Source organism: Triticum urartu, chromosome 4A (genome assembly GCF_056163025.1).
Source record: "Triticum urartu cultivar PI428250 chromosome 4A, HENAU_Tu73, whole genome shotgun sequence".
In the NCBI taxonomy this organism is placed as follows: Eukaryota; Viridiplantae; Streptophyta; class Magnoliopsida; order Poales; family Poaceae; genus Triticum; species Triticum urartu.
The window spans coordinates 307,100,527-307,121,663 of NC_141876.1; positions in this window are offsets into that span (position 1 = coordinate 307,100,527).

The window sequence follows — 21,137 nt, forward strand, 5'->3', positions numbered from 1 at the left end:
AATGTCAACAATAATAGTTCATGAAAACTCACATCCAATTAGCTATATACATCAGGATCTTTCCAACACATTGTGCTTTCCAAAGGATAAAATGTAAAAAGGAAAGGTGAATATCACCATGACTCTTTGCATGAAGTATAAGACAAGAATAAAAGATAGGCCCTTCGCAGAGGGAAGCAGAGGTTGTCATGCCCTTTTATGGTTGGATGCACGAAATCCAAATGCAAAAGAACATCACTTTATATTGCCACTTGTGATATGGACCTTTATTATGCAGTCCGTCGCTTTTATTTCTTCCATATCACAAGATCGTACAAAGCTTATTTTCTCCACACTAATATGTCATACATATATAGAGAGCAATTTTATTGCTTGCACCGATGACAACTTACTTGATGGATCTTACTCAATCCATAGGTAGATATGGTGTACTCTCATGGAAAAACTGGGTTTAGAGATATTTGGAAGCACAAGTAGTATCTCTACTTGGTGCAAAGAAATTGGCTAGCATGAGAGGCAAAGGCAAGCTCAACATGTTGGATGATCCATGACAATATAATTTATCTCAGATGTAAGAAAACATAACCCATTACGTTGTCTTCCTTGTCCAGCATCAACTCTTTAGCATGTCATATTTTAATGAGTTCTCACAATCATAAAAGATGTCCAAGATAGTATATTTATATGTGAAAACCTCTCTTTCTTTATTACTTCCTATTAATTGCAACAATGGCCAAAACTATGTTTGTCAACTCTCACCAACTTATATTCATCATACTCTTTATATGTGAGCTCATTACTCTCCATATGGTCTCTTTATTTCTTATCTTTTATTTTATTCCCTCAAGATCATAGCAAAATAATCAAGCCCTTGACTCAACACTAATCTTTATTATATAGCTCATGAACTCGATTACTTAGGAAGATCATAAAGCAAAGCTCACATCTAGATCATACTAAAACTTTATTCTACTAGATCAAGATATTATCAAAAGGATCGAACTAAGAAAAATGGTAAAGATAAAAGTGATGGTGATATGATACCGGGGCACGCCCCCAAGCTTGGCAGTTGCCAAGGGGAGTGCCCATACCCGATGTTTAGTTCTTCTTTGTTGGTGAAGAAGGTGTTGGTGATGATGGGTAGACGCACATCGAGTGTAAGAGATCCTCCAATTTGTGGATAATGCCCTTGAGTGCGATGATATGCTCCTTCAACAAAATATTTTCACTTGTGAGATACTTGTTTTGAATACGAGATAACTCAATCATCTTGAAGGCCTCAATCTCCGTTGGGGTAAAGAGATTGTGGTGAGGTGGAAGGATGTCTTCTTCTGCTACTGCCGGAACTTGGTCCCCCATGGCCTTCTTGATCCCATCATCCTTGTTGATCTCTCCGGGTTCTTCTCTCTTCATCTCTATCTTCATTAGCCAAGCATCATTGCCCTCATTGTTGGAGGAGGAGGGAGACGACATGATGCTTGGCCTTGACAACCCTGGCAGAAAATAGCTCAAAACAAGAATGGCAGAGTTTTGCATGATACGGTGGTCAAAACCTTCGGGAGATTATATACTGAATTTTTATTGACCAAAAGAAGTATCGTGCAAGAAAACGGAGTCTAGAGAGCACACGAGGTGCCCACGAGGTAGGGGGCGCGCCCAGGGGGGTAGGGCGCGCCCTCCACCCTCATGGAATCCCCTTGTCCTCTCCGGTCTGCTTCTTATTTTCCTATTTTTTTATATATTCCAAAACGGAGAAATATTGCCATTAGAACTGTTTTGTAGTCGGTTTACTTACCGTACCACGTACCTATTCCTTTTCGGAGTCTGAAACGTTATAGAAAGTGTCCCTTATGTATTCCTCCGGGGTTACGGTTTCGATAATATTAGTTTCAACATTTATGGGATTACCTGAGATAAAATGTTTGATTCTTTGACCGTTCACCACCTTCGGATTTGTGCCTTCGAAGTTGTTGATTTTTATGGCACCAGAATGATAGACCTCCTCGATAACGTAAGGACCTTCCCATTTAGAGAGAAGTTTGCCTGCAAAAAATCTTAAATGAGAGTTTTATAGCATTACATAATCACCTACATTAAACTCATGCTTTTGTATCCTTTTATCATGCCATCTTTTAACTTTTTCCTTAAATAGCTTGGCATTTTCATAAGCCTGGGTTCTCCATTCATCAAGTGAGCTAATGTCAAAAAGCCTCTTCTCACCAGCAAGTTTGAAGTCATATTTCATCTCCTTAATAGCCTAATATGCCTTATGTTCTAATTCAAGAGGTAAGTGACATGCTTTACCATAAACCATTTTATATGGAGACATACCCATAAGATTTTTATATGCAGTTCTATAAGCCCATAATGCACCATCAAGTTTCTTGGACCAATTCTTTCTAGATCTATTAACAGTCTTTTGCAAAATTAATTTAAGCTCTCTGTTACACAATTCTACTTGGCCACTAGACTGTAGATGATATGGAGATGCAATTCTATGATTAACATCATACTTAGCAAGCATTTTACGAAAGGCACCATGAATAAAATTTGAACCACCATCCGTCATTAAATATCTAGGGACTCCAAACCTCGGAAAAATAACTTATTTAAGCATCTTAATAGAGGTGTTATGATCAGCACTACTAGTTGGAATAGCTTCTACCCACTTAGTAACGTAATCAACAACAACTAAAATATGTGTATACCGTATTAGAGGAAGGAAACGGTCCCATATAATCGAAGCCCCAAATATCAAATGGTTCAATAACAAGTTAATAATTCATAGGCATTTCTTGACGTCTACTAATATTACCAATTCTTTGACATTCATCGCAAGACAAAACAAACTTACGGGCATCCTTGAAGAGAGTAGGCCAATAAAAACCGGATTGCAATACCTTGTGTGCAGTTCTATCTCCAGCGTAGTGCCCTCCATAAGGTTCAGAGTGACACTTGCATAAGATATGTTCCTGTTCATGCTCAGGTACACAATGTCTATTAACACCATCTACTCCTTTATAAAGATGTGGGTCATCCCAGAAGTAATGTCTTAAATCATAGAAGAACTTTTTCTTTTGTTGGTATGTGAAACTTGGTGGTATAAACTTAGCAACAATATAATTAGCATAATCAGCATACCATGGAGCAGTGCGAGAAGCATTCATGACAGCTAATTGTTCATCAGGAAAGCTATCATCAATAGGTAGTGGGTCATCAAGAACATTCTCTAACCTAGACAAGTTATCTGCAACGGGGTTCTCAGCTCCCTTTCTATCAATAATATGCAAATCAAATTCTTGTAGCAGGAGAACCCATCTAATAAGCCTAGGTTTAGCATCTTTGTTTTCCATAAGATATTTAATAGCAGCGTGATAAGTGTGAATAGTTACTTTAGAATCATTAATATAAGGTGTGAACTTATCACAAGCAAATACAACTGCTAAGAATTCTTTTTCAGCAGTAGCATAATTTCTCTCGGAATTATCCAGAGTTTTAGTAGCATATTGAATAACATTTAATTTCTTATCAACCATGTGTCCTAGAACAACCCCTACAGCATAATCACTAGCATCACACATAATTTCAAATGGTAAATTCCAATCAGGTGGCTGAACAATAGGTGCAGAAATCAAGCTTTCTTAAGTATTTCAAATGCCTCTACACAATCATCATCAAAGACAAAAGGAATATCTTTTTGTAATAGGTTAGTCAGAGGCCGGGAAATTTTTGAGAAGTCCTTAATTAACCTCCTATAAAAACTGGCATGACCAAGGAAGCTTCTTATACCTTTGATGTCCTTGGGACACGGCATCTTTTCAATAGCATCAACCTTAGCTTTGCCAACTTGAACACCTCTTTTAGAAATTTTATGCCCCAAGACAATACCTTCATTAGCCATAAAGTGGCACTTCTCCCAATTCAAGACAAGGTTAGTTTCTTCACATCTCTGCAAAACTCGATCAAGGTTGCTCAAGCACTCATCAAAAGAGGATCCATAAACAGAGAAATCATCCATGAAAGTTTCACAAATCTTTTCACAAAAGTCAGAGAATACAGCCATCATGCATCTTTGAAAGGTAGCAGGTGCATTACATAAACCAAAAGGCATGCGTCTATAAGCAACGGTACCGAAAGGGCAAGTAAAAGTAGTCTTTTCTTGATCGTCAGCTGACACAGGTATTTGAGAAAAACCAGAGTAACCATCTAGAAAGCAAAAATGTGTATGTTTGGATAATCTTTCTAGCATTTGATCAATGAAAGGCAAAGGGTAATGATCCTTTTTAGTAGCTTTATTTAATTTGCAGAAATCAATTACCATCCTATAACTTGTAATAATGCTTTGCAGAATCAATTCATCTTTATCATTAGGAACGACAGTAATACCTCCCTTCTTAGGGACACAATGGACAGGACTTACGCACTGACTATCAGCAACGTGATAAATTATACCTACCTCCAGAAGTTTTAATATTTCCTTTCTTACCACTTCTTTTATCTTAGGATTTAGCCATCGTTGGTGATTAATAACTGGTTTGGCATCTTTCTCCAAAAAAAATTTGTGCTGACTTAGAGTGGGACTAATGCCCTTAAGATCATCAAGAGTATATCCAATAGCAGCACAGTGCTTCTTCAGAGTTTTCAATAATCTCTCTTCTTCATGCTCTAAAAGTTTAGCACTAATAATAACATGATATATCTTCTTTTCATCAAGATAAGCATATTTAAGAGTATCAGACAATGGTTTAAGCTGAAACACGGGATCACCCTTGGGTGGAGGAGGATCCCGTAGAATTTCAACAGGCAAGTTGTGTTTCAGAATAGGTCCCTGTTTAAAGAATACTTCATCTATTTCCCTTCTTTCATTCATGAACATATCATTTTCATGGTCTAGCAAATATTCTTCTAAAGGATCAGTAGGAGGCACGGCAATAGAAGCAAGACCAATAATTTCATCTTTACTAGGCAATTCTTTATCATTAGGTTGTCTACAAAATCTAGAAAAATTAAACTCATGAGACATATCCCCTAAACCAACAGACACAATATCCTTATTGCAGTCTATCTTAGCATTAAAAGTATTCAAGAAGGTTCTACCAAATATAATGGGACAAAAGTCATCTTGTGAGGAACCGAGAACAAAAAAATCAGCAGGGTATTTAACTTTCCCACACAAGATTTCAACATCTCTAACAATCCCAATCGGTGAAATAGTATCTCTATTAGCAAGTTTAATGGTAACATTGATGTCTTCTATCTCAGCAGGTGCAATATCATGCATAATTTCTTGGTGTAAGGAATGGGGTATTGCACTTGCACTAGCACCCATATCACATGAGCCATGATAAGAATGATCTCCTATTTTAACAGAAATAACAGGCATGCCTACAATAGGTCTATGTTTATTTTTAGCATGAGGTCTAGAAATTCTAGCAGCTTCATTGCAGAAGTAAATAACCTGCCCATCAATATTATCGGCCAAGAGATCTTTAACCATAGCAATACTATGTTCAACTTTAATTTGCTCAGGGGGTTTAAGTGTCTTAATATTACTTTTGTTAACCACAGTTGAAGCTTTAGCATGATTCTTTATTCTAGCAGGGAAAGGTGGTTTCTCAATATAAGCAGCAGGAACAACAGGATTATCATAAGTGATAGTCTTCTCTTCAACTTTAATAGGTGCAACTGCTTTTACTTCAATGGGGGGATTATATTTAAACCACTTCTCCTTAGGGATATCAACATGAGTAGAAAAGGATTTGCAGAAAGAAGCTACTATCTCAGAGTCAAGTCCATGTTTAGTGCTAAATTCACGGAAAGTATCGGTATCCATAAAAGATTTAACACAATCAAACTTAGGTGTTATACCTGACTTCTTACCTTCATCGAGGTCCCAATATTCAGAGTTGCGTTTAATTATTTCCAATAAATCCCATTTGAATTCAATAGTCTTCATCATAAAAGATCTAGTACAAGAAGTATCGAGCATGGAGCGATTACTAAAAGAAAGCCGAGCATAAATTTTTTGAATAATCATTTCTCTTGAGTGCTCATGATTGGGGCATGAATATAACATTGACTTAAGCCTCTCCCAAGCTTGAGCGATGCTTTCTCCTTCGCGAGGACAAAAATTATATATACAATTACGATCAAGATGAACAAGATGCATAGGATAAAACTTCTGATGAAATTCCAATTTCAATTGCTTGTAGTCCCATGATCCCATATCATCACATATCCTATACCATGTCAATGCCTCTCCCTTCAAAGATAAAGGGAAGACCTTCTTCTTGATAACATCATCGGGCATACTTGCAAGATTAAATAATCCACAAACTTCATCCACATAGATTAAGTGTAAATCGGGATGCAATGTTCCATCTCCAGCAAAGGATTAGCTAGCAGTTTCTCTACCATACCCGAAGGAATTTCAAAGTAAAAATTTTCAGTAGGTTCAGTAGGTTGAGGAGCAACTCTTTTATCTACTGGTCGAGGTGAAGATAACCCGAACAAGCTCCTCAAAGGATTATGTTCCATAGTAACAAGTGACAGTAAATTTCAGCACACTATATAAATTTTTCCTTACCAAATTCCACCTACCAAAGGCGCTTCACTCCCCGGCAACGGTGCCAGAAAAGAGTCTTGATGACCCACAAGTGTAGGGGATCTATCATAGCTTTCCGATAAGTAAGAGTGTCGAACCCAATGAGGAGCAGAAGGAAATGATAAGAAGTTTTCAGTAAGGTATTCTCTGCAAGCACTGAAATTATCGGTAATAGATATAATTGTGATAAGGTAATTTGTAACGAGTAGAAAGTAATGAAAGTAAATAAGGTGTAGAAAGATGGCCCAATTGTTTTTGTAGCAAAGGACAAGCCTGGACAAACTCTTATATGAAGGAAAGCGCTCCCGAGGACACATAGGAATTATCGTCAAGCTAGTTTTCATCATGTTCATATGATTCGCGTTCGGTACTTTGATAATCTGATTTGTGGGTGGACCGGTGATTGGGTGTTTTCCTTACTTGTACAAGCATCCCACTTATGATTAACACCCATTGCAAGCATCCGGAACTACAACAGAAGTATTAAGGTAAACCTAACCATAGCATGAAACATATGGATCCAAATCAACCCCTTACGAAGCAACGCATAAACTAGGGTTTAAGATTTTGTCACTGTAGCATCCCATCATCTACTTATTACTTCCCAATGCCCCCCTATAGGTCCAAACAATGGTGAAGTGTCATGTAGTCGACGTTCACATGACACGACTAGAGGGGTGACAACATACATCTCATCAAAATATCAAACAAATACCAAATTCACATGACTACTTATAGCAAGACTTCTCCCATGTCCTCAGGAACAAACGTAACTACTCACAAAGCATATTCATGTTCATAATCAGAGGGGTATTAATATGCATAATGGATCTGAACATATGATCTTCCACCAAGTAAACCAACTAGCATCATCTACAAGGAGTAATCAACACTACTAGCAACCCACAGGTACCAATCTGAGATTTGGATACAAAGATTGGATACAAGAGATGAACTAGGGTTTGAGATGAGACGGTGCTGGTGAAGCTGTTGATGGAGATTAACCCCCTCCCGATGAGAGGATCGTTGGTGATGACGATGGTGATAATTTCCCCCTCCCGGAGGGAAGTTTCCCTGGTAGAATAGCTCTATCGGAGCCCTAGATTAGTTCCACCAAGGTTCCGCCTCGTGGCGGCGGATTTTCTTCTCCAAAGCTTGCTTATTATTTTTTCTCGAACGAAATACCTCATATAGAAGAAGATGGGCATCGGAAGGCCACCAGGCAACCCACGAGGCAGGGGGCGCGCCTAGGGGGGTAGGGCACGCCCCCCACCCTCGTGGCCAGGGTGCGGGCCCCCTCTGGAACTTCTTTCGCCCAATATTTTTTATATATTCTGGAAATAAATTCCGTGAAGTTTCAGGACTTTTGGAGCTGTGCAGAATAGGTCTCTAATATTTGCTCCTTTTCCAGCCTAGAATCCCAGCTACCGGCATTCTCCCTCTTCATGTAAACCACGTGAAATAAGAGGGATAGGCATAAGTATTGTGACATAATGTGTAATAACAGCCCATAATTCAATAAATATCGATATAAAAGCATGATGCAAAATGGACGTATCAGGTTCTGCCTTCATTTCTTTTGTCGGCCTGTAGTCTCTCGCGCGTTCCTCGCAAGGGGGATGAACAGGTACCTTCATTAGCTTCCTTCTTCTGTTTTTCACGAGGTACCTTCGTTCGAGCCCACAAGCTGGCGCACCTCTCTCTCTCAAGCCATGCCCCTCGGGTACCGCGATACGAAGCGCTCGGTCAAGGCCAGCGGCACCCGCGACCAAGCCTCGGGAGAACGATAAACCACTTTACAATTTTTTTTGAAGTTCCTAAGCGCCTATCAGGTCAAGGAAGCCTCGACAGGCACCGAGAAGCAAGCAAGCGCCTCGTGAGGAGGAGGCTACTCCGAACAAGTCAAGCTAAGTTATCCCTATGCAAAACGACGAAAGTTGCGACACAGCACAGGAGCAACAAACATAGCTTAGTGATTAAGATCATAGTTTGATACACGCCCCTTGAGGGCCCATTCTGGTTTCTTTTTGATGTAGGAAGGAAAGGAAGAACAAAATAAAAGTGGTGTCTACCCCTATAGTGGTTCACGGGGGCAGGCTCCCGGCGCCGTCCTGAGCTCAGCCAGACACCTCCTCGCGCTTCACGGAGGCGCGACGACGAGACGACCCACTTCAGCACTCAAAGTGGGCACGGCGGCGTGGTAGCTGGTCGTAACCACCGCTGCTGGGGCTGTCGCTGGAGGAAGAGCCACCGTAGCTGGACGAGACGTGGTCAGCCCCAAGGGCGGGTTCGCCCTCGTCCTCATCACGACCATTGCCAAGGCCGAGCACCTCCTCGCCGTCGTTGACCTCGGGGCAGCACCTGGCACAGCGACCATCTTCCCCAAACACCCTCACGTAGAGGGCCGCGTGACCGTCATACTTGAAGTGGAGGGTGCACCGCCTGCCCAGGCCGCGCGCGCGGGCAAACGTCTGCCAGCCACGGGAAAGGGCTATGTTGCCTGCAACAGAGACATCGACCGCGACCCAGGAAGCCCTGCTGCAGCAGCCGTCCGCCTGCAGCCAAAGCCCGCCTGGACCAGAGGCTGGCAGCTCGTTGGCGAAGAAACGCGGGAGCTGAAGCCAGTTGCCGGCCTGGTTCTCCGACCTGATGACGAACTCCGGCAGCACCTCCGCGGAGTTTAAGCGTGGCCGGGGAGGCCGCGCGACCACGGCATGTCTCCTTTCATCTACAAGACCGCCGCGACCGGAGCGCCCCCTGTGTAACACCCACGATGCGGCTATATCTCCCACGTGTCAGAGCACGACTTAGAGGCATAACCGCATAGTAGGCATGTCGCAAGAGGGGTAATCTTTACACATCCCATGTACTGAATAAGAAAGAAATAAAGAGTTGGCTTACAATCGCCACTTCACACCATACATAAATATAGCATTACATCATCCAGAATACAATCAAGGTACGACTACGGAACCAAAATAAAAGAAGGCAACCCCTAATGCTAGATCCCTGATTGCCCCGACTCGGCTCCACTACTGAACAACTGGAAAACGAAACAACACAACAAACACGATCTTCATCGAGCTCCCATCTGAGCTGGGTTGTGTCACCTGCACTGGCATCATCGGCACCTGCAACTGTTTGGAAGTAGCTGTGAGCCATGAGGACTCATCAATCTCACACTCGCGAGATCAAGACTATTTAAGCTTATGGGTAGGAAAAGGTAGCAAGGTGGAGCTGCAGCAAGCATTAGGCATATATGGTGACTAACATACGCAAATAGGAGCGAGAAGAGAAGCAAAACAACGATCGTGAAGCTAGAAGTGATCAAGAAGTGATCCTGAAACTACTTACGCACAAACATAACACAAGAACCATGTTCACTTCCCAAACTCCTCCGAGAAGAGACCATCACGGCTACACACGCGGTTGATGCATTTTAATTAAGTTAAGTTTCAAGTTCTCTACAACCGGACATTGACAAATACCCATCTACCCATAATCGCGGGCACGGCTTTCGAAAGTTCAAAACCCTGCAGGAGTGTCCCAACTAGCCCATCACAAGCTCTCACGGTCAACGAAGGATATTCCTTCTCCCAGGAAGACCCGATCAGACTCCGAATCCCGGTTGCAAGACATTTCGACAATGGTAAAACAATACCAGCAAAGCCGCCCGAATGTGCCGACAAATCCCGATAGGAGCTGCACATATCTCGTTCTCAGGGCACAACGGATGAGACATCCTATGAGTAAAACCAAACCTCAAGTTTCCCCGAGGTGGCCCCGCAGTCTACTGGGTTCGGACCAACACATAGAGAAGCACTGGCCCGGGGGGGGGGTTAAAATAAGATGACCCTCGGGTTAATTACTCCCAAGGGAAAATTTTAGGTTGTTAGGCAAATGTAAAACCAAGGTTGGGCCTTGCTGGAGGAGTTTTATTCAAGGCAAACTGTCAAGGGGTCCCCATAACACCCAACCGTGTAAGGAACACAAAATCAAGGAACATAACACCGGTATGGCGGAAACTAGGGCAGCAAGAGTGGAACAAAACACCAGGCATAAGGCCGAGCCTTCCACCCTTTACCCAGTATATAGATGCATTAATTAAATAAAAGATATTGTGATATCCCAAAAATATCCATGTCCCAGCATGGAACAAACTTCATCTTCACCTGCAACTTGCAACGCTATAAGAGGGGCTGAGCAAAGCAGTAACATAGCCAAAAAATGGTTTGCTAGGAAAGGTGGGTTAGAGGCTTGACATGGCAATATGGGAGGCATGATATAGAAAGTGGTAGGTATCGTAGCATAGCAATAGAGCGAACAACTAGCAAGCAAAGATAGAAGTGATTTCGAGGGTATGGTCATCTTGCCTGAGATCCCGCAAGGAAGAAGAACGAGTCCATGAAGAAGACAAACAGACGTAGACGAATGAATCCTCACCACTTCGGAACGACACCGAAGCTAACGCAAGAAGCAACCCGGAAAGAAGCAAACAACAAAGTAAACAACCATCACATAAGCATGGCATGATGCACAACCAAGTATGATGCATGTCCGGTATAATGAGGCATGGCATGGCAAAGTGCACAAGCAAAACTACATGTTAAGTGGAGCTCAATATGCAACGAGTTGCATATTGACGAAACACCACAATAATTATTTAGTTCTCTCCCGTTTAAGTACTCAACAATATTAAATGTTTGTTAGCATGGCAAGGGGTGAAGCAAAATAAAACTACCTATCTAGGCAAGTTTAAATGAGGCCGGAAACAACGAACAACAATTCCGGTAAATCCCCATATGCAATTTATGGATTTGGTACTGTTCTTCCCTAAACATAATTTTAGAGTTGTTAAACATGCAAAGTAAGTTCACCATGATAAACTAGGCATTTTTCCACCCCATTTACATATAAAGTTTATTAAATTCCGATTTACGGTTATTTAGTTATGAAATAAAGCATTTTAGCATGGAAATAGGCAAAATTTAAACAAACAACATTTTAAACATGGATGAAAGTTGCAAATTATGAAACTAGATGAAATTCTAGTCATGTTTCATATATAAATCATTTTAATCCGGTGCACGGATGATGTGTTATTAAATGCATGAAGCTACAGGGGGGGGGGTTGTAAATCTGTCATTCTCTGGATAAAAAGGAAAATCGTTGGAAGGAAAAAATCAGAAGCGGGCCAAAACTGCTGGGCCCAAGGTGCACAGGAGAGGGGGCGGCTCACCCATGGGCCCTGGCCCGGCTCGGAGAAGGGGACTGGGCCTGCTGGCGCTGGATGCGCGGTCACCGCTCGGGATGAGAGAGCCGCTTCTGCTCTCTATTCTAAAGAAGAGAGACGGCAGAAGGCCGTGGCGATGGAGAAGCCACAGGCAGGGGCCTTGGCGACAGGGTCGGCGGGAACCGGAGGAACGGGAGGATCAAGTCGTCCGGCCTCGGTTCCAGGCAACACTGGCGGACGGAGCTCCGGCAGGAACTTGGTGCGTGGGCGCAGCGACCTAAAGGACGCGGCGAACAGAGGAGGTTGCGGTTGGACTTGACGAATGGAACGGCGAGGCGAGGTGGACCGCGGGGGAGGTCAGGGACGACGGGGCCCGACGGATCCGGATGGGGCGGCGCTTGACGGCAAAGGGCGACGCGAGGCAGAGGAGGAGCAGAGGCAAGCTGGCGGTGTCCATGGAGGTCCACTGCCCAAAGGAAACGAGCAAAGGGATGAGCAGAGGGAGAGGAAACTAGAGAGGGAAAAGAAGGGGAAGGGGAACTGGGTAGCGGTCTTGTTCTTGTCGCTGGTGGTGGTCGCCGGCAGCAGGTTGAGCTCTTGCTCGAGGAAGGAGGCGCGCGAGGGGCTAGGCTGCTTGGTTGGAACGGATCAGGAGGGGATCGAGGGGAGGAGGTGGTTGGCCCGGTGGATCGGGCAGGGGAGATCCCTAGGGGGGATTTGGGTCAGGTGGCGGCGGCGATGGGACAAAATCTCCTAGGTTTTAGCGTTTTGTCCAGAATTAGACTAGGAAGTATTATATAAGGAAAGAGGGAGAGTTTAGGGGCTAATCCGTCCCTACAATTAAAATCGAGCGGTCGAGAAAAATAGACTAGGAAGTCCAAATAAGAAAACGGTGATGTTTTGTAGATGTTTGGGTATGTTCTGGACCCAATGGTGATGACTATTCGGGTCGGGTTCAGGACAGTTTCGAACGCGTGCGCGAGGAGGGTCATGGGCTGACAAGAGAGGTTAGGTTGGACCTGGCGGTAGGTAGTGGACTATGTAGACAGTCTAGGGAGGAAAGAGAGGAAAAGCCCCACAACAGTTTTCAGAGACCAAAAACGTCCGACGTTGACCAACTATATTGCCGCTATAGTTTAACAGTTGGGCTATCAAACGAGCTCCGAATGCGATGAAACTTGGCAGGGGGCCTACCTACAACAAAACAACACCGCATGCCAACTTTCAACCCATACCGAGAACATTTTTCGGCCACTTACAAAATAATATTTCGGACGTGCCGCGGGCGCGTGCAAGTGTGTCTGGGCTCAGAACGGACAACGGAAAGAATGAGGAGACCAGGACGAATGCATGTTTTGAAAACATGCAGATGCAATCCACATGATGACAGGGCAAGATGCAACACGCAAGCAAATGACAAGGCAACAACAGCGAATAACTAGAAGACACCTGGCGCATCGGTTTCGGGGCGTTACAACACTCCACCACTACGAGAGGATCTCGTCCCGAGATCTAGGATGGCACCGGAGGGAAAAGGAAGAGGAAGAGAGGAGGTAAAACAAAGTTGCTTCTTTGACAAACGAGTGAAACCAAAGAACCTTGAGATGTTGAGCAATTTGAAACAAAGAATACAACAAAGATGAACAAAGTTGAAAACACTCCATTAGGAAAGAGGAACAAGGAACATCATGAGAACCCTGTAGGTTGAAATACATGAGTAATGGGTAGCAATTGGCAAGAAGTACACGCAAGCACTCCGGTAGAAACGAAATGTACAAGGAACGATAAGGATCAATGATGATAACACTCCGGTTAGAAATGGAAGGCATAGAATATGAACTTGGCAAAATGAAAGCACTAGGATGAGACTCCGGTTAGAAGAAGAATGATAGACACAACAGTCTAGTTAAAACAAGATAGAGAAGGAATAAGAATGATATAATTTGGACATCACTCCGACTGTAAATGGAAGGAATTGAACATGAGCTTGACAAGATGAGAATATACTTGATGAAATCAACAACACACTACCTCCGGAGCTATTGAAAGAATGACACAAGGGGTAAGAACGGTTTCAGACAGCACTCCGGTTGAGAAGGGAGGTAAAACTTGATAGAATGGGAAGAACTTGAATGAAGGACACGACACTCCGGTTGAATGGATAAGCAAAGGGAAAGAACATGATCTTCACAATCCGAGATGATGAGTGAAGAGAGTAACGTCACAAAGCCTCCGAAAGAAATGAAAGAATGGAATGGAATGAACGGAGGGAAACGAGATCTTGAGAGAGTATGCTTACAACAAATTCTAGAACAGAGTTGTTGGCTTATCAACAATGAAACGAATAAACTTGTGGTGGGCTTAAGGAAAACTTCTGAAAATTGTGAGGTGAAAAATTCTGCCACTAACGGAAGACAAAAGATTGGATTGATATCACCAAGAAGACGACAAGCTTATATCACCGGGAGGATAAATGAAGAACTTGGGTCATTTATAAGCACCATAAATAGCAACAACCCTTAGGGAAAGCTTTAGATGAAATATAACCCAAGATAATTCCAAGGAGGAAAATGATGGTTTTATATACCTCATTCCTGACAACTTGCGAATCATGAAACACGAAAGAAAATTATCAACAAAGACATAACACCACCTTAAATGATAATTTAGAAAGGATTGCACTTCGGAATGCAATATGAAGAATGCTTGAGCTCCTCTGAAAAGAATCTTGATGAACACTTCGAGAAGGGATTAAAACGTTGATGAGCCGTCATGTAGAGTCTACATGAAGAACTCCGGTCACAAAAGAATGATAGAAAGAAATAGAAGTTGAAAACACAAGGTGAAGCCTTGTAATGATTTAGATGGATCTTCGCGACGATATAACCGAGAAAACTTGGCACTCCGGAAGGAAAAGATGAACAAATGAAATCAAGAATTTTGATAGACCTCCGGAATAAGGAATTGAATTCACTCGATGAAACAAGAATAAGAATTACCTTATGCTTATCCTTCACCAATTTAAATTGATGACAAACAACGGATTTGGCATACTACTTATTCTCGTAGAACGGATTAAGATAGATATGGCACAAACTTGGGAAGGTCTTCAACGAACCGGTAGGATTTGGAAACAACGAATGAATTGATATGAAAACGAAGGAAGAAGAATCTTGAACAAACCACCGTAAGAATTGAAAATGAACGAAGAAAAGATAGAACCACAGGGAAGAATTGGAAAATGAAAGAAGATACTTGAGAGAATTTAGATACATGAGAACGAATAGATCACGAGCTGATTAGAGAATATTTGAATGATGCACCGGTAAGATCTGGAGAACAATAGCTGAAAGTTGAGAATGAATAAAGCCGAAATGATGGCCTTTAGAGAATCAAACTAAAAAAGAATCTTGAATTGCTCTGGATAGGTGAAAATAATTCTCACAATCAAAACCAATTATGAGAGGATGGCATCAAGCTTGAACTACGCATCTTCGAGAGAACGGACGAGATTTAACAGAAAATCTTCTTCGGTCTTCCGATGTTGAGAATGACAATGAGAAACACCACCATGATTATTGAGGCACTCCAAAACAATGAAGGATAGGAAGGTTGAACCAACGATGAAAGAATTTGAAAGATCTTGGAGAAAGACATTTGAGTGATGACAAATCATTCTTACGTCAAACTTTGAAATAAATTTGAGGGTAACTCTGGAAAAAGAGAAGAGTCAGGTAAGATCCTGGGAAAAAACCTGTGGGTTAGGGCCCACTCAAAAGATACACCATTGAATGATTTAAAAGAGAGATTGCGCCGGTTGAATTTAATGGCTTGAATGAGATAACAACCTCGAGATAGCTTAAACGAATTAGCAATGGAAACACGAATCTTCTGAGATATCTTTGGCACTCCGGAACACTTGATTAGCGAGAAGTGGATGATTAAGAGGTGCACCAGCATCAGAGGACATCTGAAATAAGGAAATAGATATGATCAACACCGAAAGCTTGAATTGAATCCAACGGAGAAGAAAAGAGCATGAAGAATGATGAACTTGAAGCTCTGTTAGTATCTTCATGAGAAATCACCGGATAAGAACATGGAAAGAAAAGAATGGAGAGACTTCACATCCATAAGATGGATACTTGATTAAGAAATCTGAGTCCTTGAAGAAACATGGGTGGGAGGGTGGGAAAACAAAGACAACTTGGGATGGATGAAACGAACACCATTGAGAAAACTGAGATTGGATCTTGCGAATGGAAAAAATGATAGGATCATCTTGAAGAGAATCACACCTGTTGGAAAGAATTGACATGACAACCTCGATGATCAAGAAGGATTGGTATTCACATAGAAGTATGAGAACACCACTTAGGGAAGGTATGGAATCAACATTTGACATTAAAGCAACTCAAATACCACAAACCAAAACAAAAACAAAGGATTGGCTTGCAGAATAAGCCGGAACAAACATATGATAGAGATTTCATCTGAAGTTTTCGTGGTGGGGCCCACACGGGCTCGATCGTACATCACCATCATGTACAAGGCAGTGCACATGACATACAAAGCATCCCCGAGTCTGCATAGCCAAGGACTCTTTAAGACACAACGAGACCACTGTAAAACCAACCGTGGATAGGCGGACCACTAGACGTCGAACCCCAATCTCATATCATGCATCTATCGGAAAGATATCCTAAGAGCTACTTGAATTCCTACTTATAAACTCCCGAAACTTTCTGGTTATGCAATTAGGTGTTGGGGATACAGGGGAAGCATAATATCTCACCCAAACTAACAATTCCTACATCCAGCTGTATCCATCCTTCAACACATAACCAAGAAACCTTCGGAAATCATTTACCTCAACCTTCGATAACCATCCGTTATACGAGTTATGGCAATACTCACGAACTCCCGCCCAGTACTGGGTGGTGTCGAGGTTATCTCACCAACAACTGCATCAAGGAGATTTTCGATGTCGGTGAAACTCAGCTATTCCAGAACTGCAACGATAAAATTGTGACGACAACACCTCGGAGCTCAACTCCCTGGGACACTGCCACAACCCCTAAATGTCAGGAGGCACCAAGAACAATGTTCTCGTTGCAAAACCATCGGAACGATTCCAAGATACCCGCGTGATCCTAAATTTGTTTTGTGAAATTTGAGGAGAGAAGAGTCAAAACTCTACGTCAGGAGGCCTCACCAGAGCGACGAAGGGACTGAGGAGTAAAACAATCCTACTCTCCGATATATATAATCCTATAAGAATCAAAACATTTTTCTAGACTCAATAACGCCAGCGATTCGATCAAGCAGGGGGATCCTAAGTCGGGGAAGGCTCTGATACCAACTTGTAACACCCACGATGCGGCTATATATCCCACGTGTCGGAGCACGACTTAGAGGCATAACCGCATAGTAGGCATGTCGCTAAAGGGGTAATCTTTACACATCCCATGTACTGAATAAGAAAGAGATAAAGAGTTGTCGTACAACCGCCACTTCACATAATACATAAATATAGCATTACATCTTCCAGAATACAATCAAGGTCCGGCTACGGAACCAAAATAAAAGAAGACAACCCCTAATGCTAGATCCCCGATCGCCCGACTGGGCTCCACTATTGAACAACTAGAAAACGAAACAACACAACGAACACGATCTTCATCAAGCTCCCATCTGAGCTAGGTTGCGTCACCTGCACTGGCATCATCGGCACCTGCAACTTTTTGGAAGTATCTGTGAGCCACGAGGACTCAGCAATCTCACACCCGCGAGATCAAGACTATTTAAGCTTATGGGTAGGAAAAGGTAGCGAGGTGGAGCTGCAGCAAGCACTAAGCATATATGGTGGCTAACATACGCAAATAAGAGCGAGAAGAGAAGCAAAACAACGGTCGTGAAGCTAGAAGTGATCAAGAAGTGATCCTGAAACTTCTTACGCACAAACATAACACAAGAATCGTGTTCACTTCCCGGAATCCACCGAGAAGAGACCATCACGGCTACACACGCGGTTGATCCATTTTAATTAAGTTAAGTTTCAAGTTCTCTACGACTGGACATTAACAAATTCCCATCTGCCCATAACCGCGGGCACGGCTTTCGAAAGTTCAAAACCCTGCAGGGCTGTCCCAACTTAGCCCATCACAAGCTCTCACGGTCAACGAAGGATATTCCTTCTCCCAGGAAGACCCGATCAGACTCGGATTCCCGGTTATAAGACTTTTCGACAATAGTAAAACAAGACTAGCAAAGCCGCCCGAATGTGCTGAAAAATCCCAATAGGAGCTGCACCGTTCTCAGGGCACACCGGATGAGACATCGTACGATTAAAACCAAACTTCAAGTTTCCCTGAGGTGGCCCCGCAGTCTACTCGGTTCGGACCAACACTTAGAGAAGCACTGGCTCGGGGGGGGGGGGGTTAAAATAAGATGACCCTTGGGTTAATTACTCCCAAGGGAAAAGTTTAGGTTGTTAGGCAAATGTAAAACCAAGGTTGGGCCTTCCTGGATGAGTTTTATTCAAGGCGAACTGTCAAGGGGTCCCCATAACACCCAACCATGTAAGAAATGCAAAATCAAGGAACATAACACTGGTATGACGGAAACTAGGGCGGCAAGAGTGGAACAAAACACCAGGCATAAGGCCGAGCCTTCCACCCTTTACCCAGTATATAGATGCATTAATTAAATAAAAGATATTATGACATCCCAAACATATCCATGTTCCAACATGGAACAAACTTCATCTTCACCTGCAACTAGCAATTCTATAAGAGGGGCTGAGCAAAGCGGTAACATTGCCAAACAAGGGTTTGCTAGGAAAGGTGGGTTAGAGGCTTGACATGGCAATATGGGAGGCATGATATAGCAAGTGGTAGGTATCGCAGCATAGCAATAGAGCGAACAACTAGCAAGCAAAGATAGAAATGATTTCGAGGGTATGGTCATCTTTCCCAAGATCCCGCAAGGAAGAAGAACGAGTCCATGAAGAAGAGAAATGGACGTAGACGATCGAATCCTCACAACTCCGGAATGAACTGAAGCTAACGTGAGAAGCAACCCGGAAAGAAGCAAACAACATAGTAAACAACCATCACATAAGCATGGCATGATGCACAACCAAGTATGATGCATGTCTGGTATAATGAGGCATGGCATGGCAAAGTGCAGAAGCAAAACTACAAGTTATGTGGAGCTCAATATGCAACGAGTTGCATATTGACGGAACAACACAACAATTATTTAGTTCTCTCCCGTTTAAGTACTCAACAACATTAAATGTTTGTTAGCATGGCGAGTGGTGAAGCAAAAGAAAATTACCTATCTAGGCAAGTTTAAATGAGGCCGGAAACAACGAACAACAATTCCGGTAAATCCCCATATGCAATTTATGGATTTGGTACTATTATGCCCTAAACATAATTTTAGAGTTGTTAAACATGCAAAGTAAGTACACCATGATAAACTAGGCATTTTTCCACCCCATTTACGTATAAAGTTTATTAAATTCCGAGTTATGGTTATTTAGTTATGAAATAAAGCATTTTAGCATGAAAATACGCAAAATTTAAACAAACAACATTTTAAACACGGATGAAAGTTGCAAATTATGAAACTAGATGAAATTCTAGTCATGTTTCATATATAAATCATTTTAATTCGGTGCACGGATGATGAGTTATTAAATGCATGAAGCTAGGGGGGTTTTCTGTAAATCTATTGTTCCCTGGATAAAAAGGAAAATCGCTGAAAGGAAAAAAATAGAAGCGGGCCAAAACTGCTGGGCCCAAGGTGCATAGGAGAGGGGGTGGCTCACCCATGGGCCGTGCCCCGGCTTAGAGGAGGGGACTGGGCCTGCTGGCGCTAGATGCGTGGTCACTGCTCGGGATGAGCGAACCGCTGTTGCTCTCTGTTTTTGAAGAAGAGATATGGCAGAAGGCCATGGCGATGGAGAAGACGCAGGCAGGGGCCTTGGCGATAGCGTCGGCAGGAACCGGAGGAACGGGAGTATCGAGTCGTCTGGCCTCAGTTCCAGGCAACAGTGGCGGATGGAGCTCCGGCAGAAACTTGGCGCGCGGGTGCAGCGACCTGAAGGAGCCGGCGAACAGAGGAGGCTGTGGTTGGACTTGACAAATTGAACGGCGAGGCTAGGTGGACCGCGGGGGAGGTGAGGGACGACGGGGCCCGACGGATCCGGACGGGGCGGCGCTTGACGGCGGAGGGCGACACGAGGCAGAGGAGGAGTAGAGGCAAGCCGGCGGAGTCCATGGAGGTCCCCTGTCCAAAGGAAATGAGTAGAGGGATGAGCAGAGGGAGAGGAAACTAGAGAGGGAAAAGAAGGGGAAGGGGAACGGGGTAGCGGTCTTGTTCTTGTCGCTGGTGGTGGTCGCCGACAGCAGGTCGAGCTCCTGCTCGAGGAAGGAGGCGCGCGAGGGGCTCGGCTGCTTCGTTGGAACGGATTAGGAGGGGATCGAGGGGAGGAGGTGGTTGGCGCGGTGGATCGGGCAGGGGAGATCCGGAGGGGGGATTTGGGTCAGGTGGCGGCGGCGATGGGACAAATTCTCCTAGGTTTTTGGGTTTTGTCCAGATTTAGACTAGGAAGTATTACATAAGGAAAGAGGGAGAGTTTAGGGGCTAATCCGTCCCTCCAATTAAAATTGAATGGTCGAGAAAAATAGACTATGAAGTCCAAATAAGAAAATGGTGATGTTTTGTAGATGTTTGGGGATGTTCCGGACCCAACGTTGATGACTATCCGGGTCGGGTTCGGGACAGTTTCGGACGCGCGCACGAGGAGGGCCGTGGGATGACGAGAGAGGTTAGGTTGGACCTGGCGGTAGGTAGTGGGTTGTGTAGACGGTCTAGGGAAGAAAGAGAGGGAAATCCCGGCAAAAGTTTTCGGAGACCGAAAATGTCCGACGTTTGACCGGCTATATTGCCACTATAGTTTAACGGTTGGGCTATCAAACGAGCTCCGAATGCGATGAAACTTGGCAGGCGGCCTACCTACAACAAAAAAAACCGCATGCCAACTTTCAACCCATATCGAGAACATTTTCCGGCGACTTATAAAATAATATTTCGGACGTGTCGCGGGCGCGTGCAAGTGTGTCTGGGCTCAGAACGGACAACGGAAAGAACGAGGAGACCGGGACGGATGCAAGTTTTGAAAACATGGAGATGCAATGCACATGATGACAGGGCAAGATGCAACACGCAATCAAATGACAAGGCAACAACAGCGAAAAACTGGAAGACACCTGGCGCATCGGTCTCGGG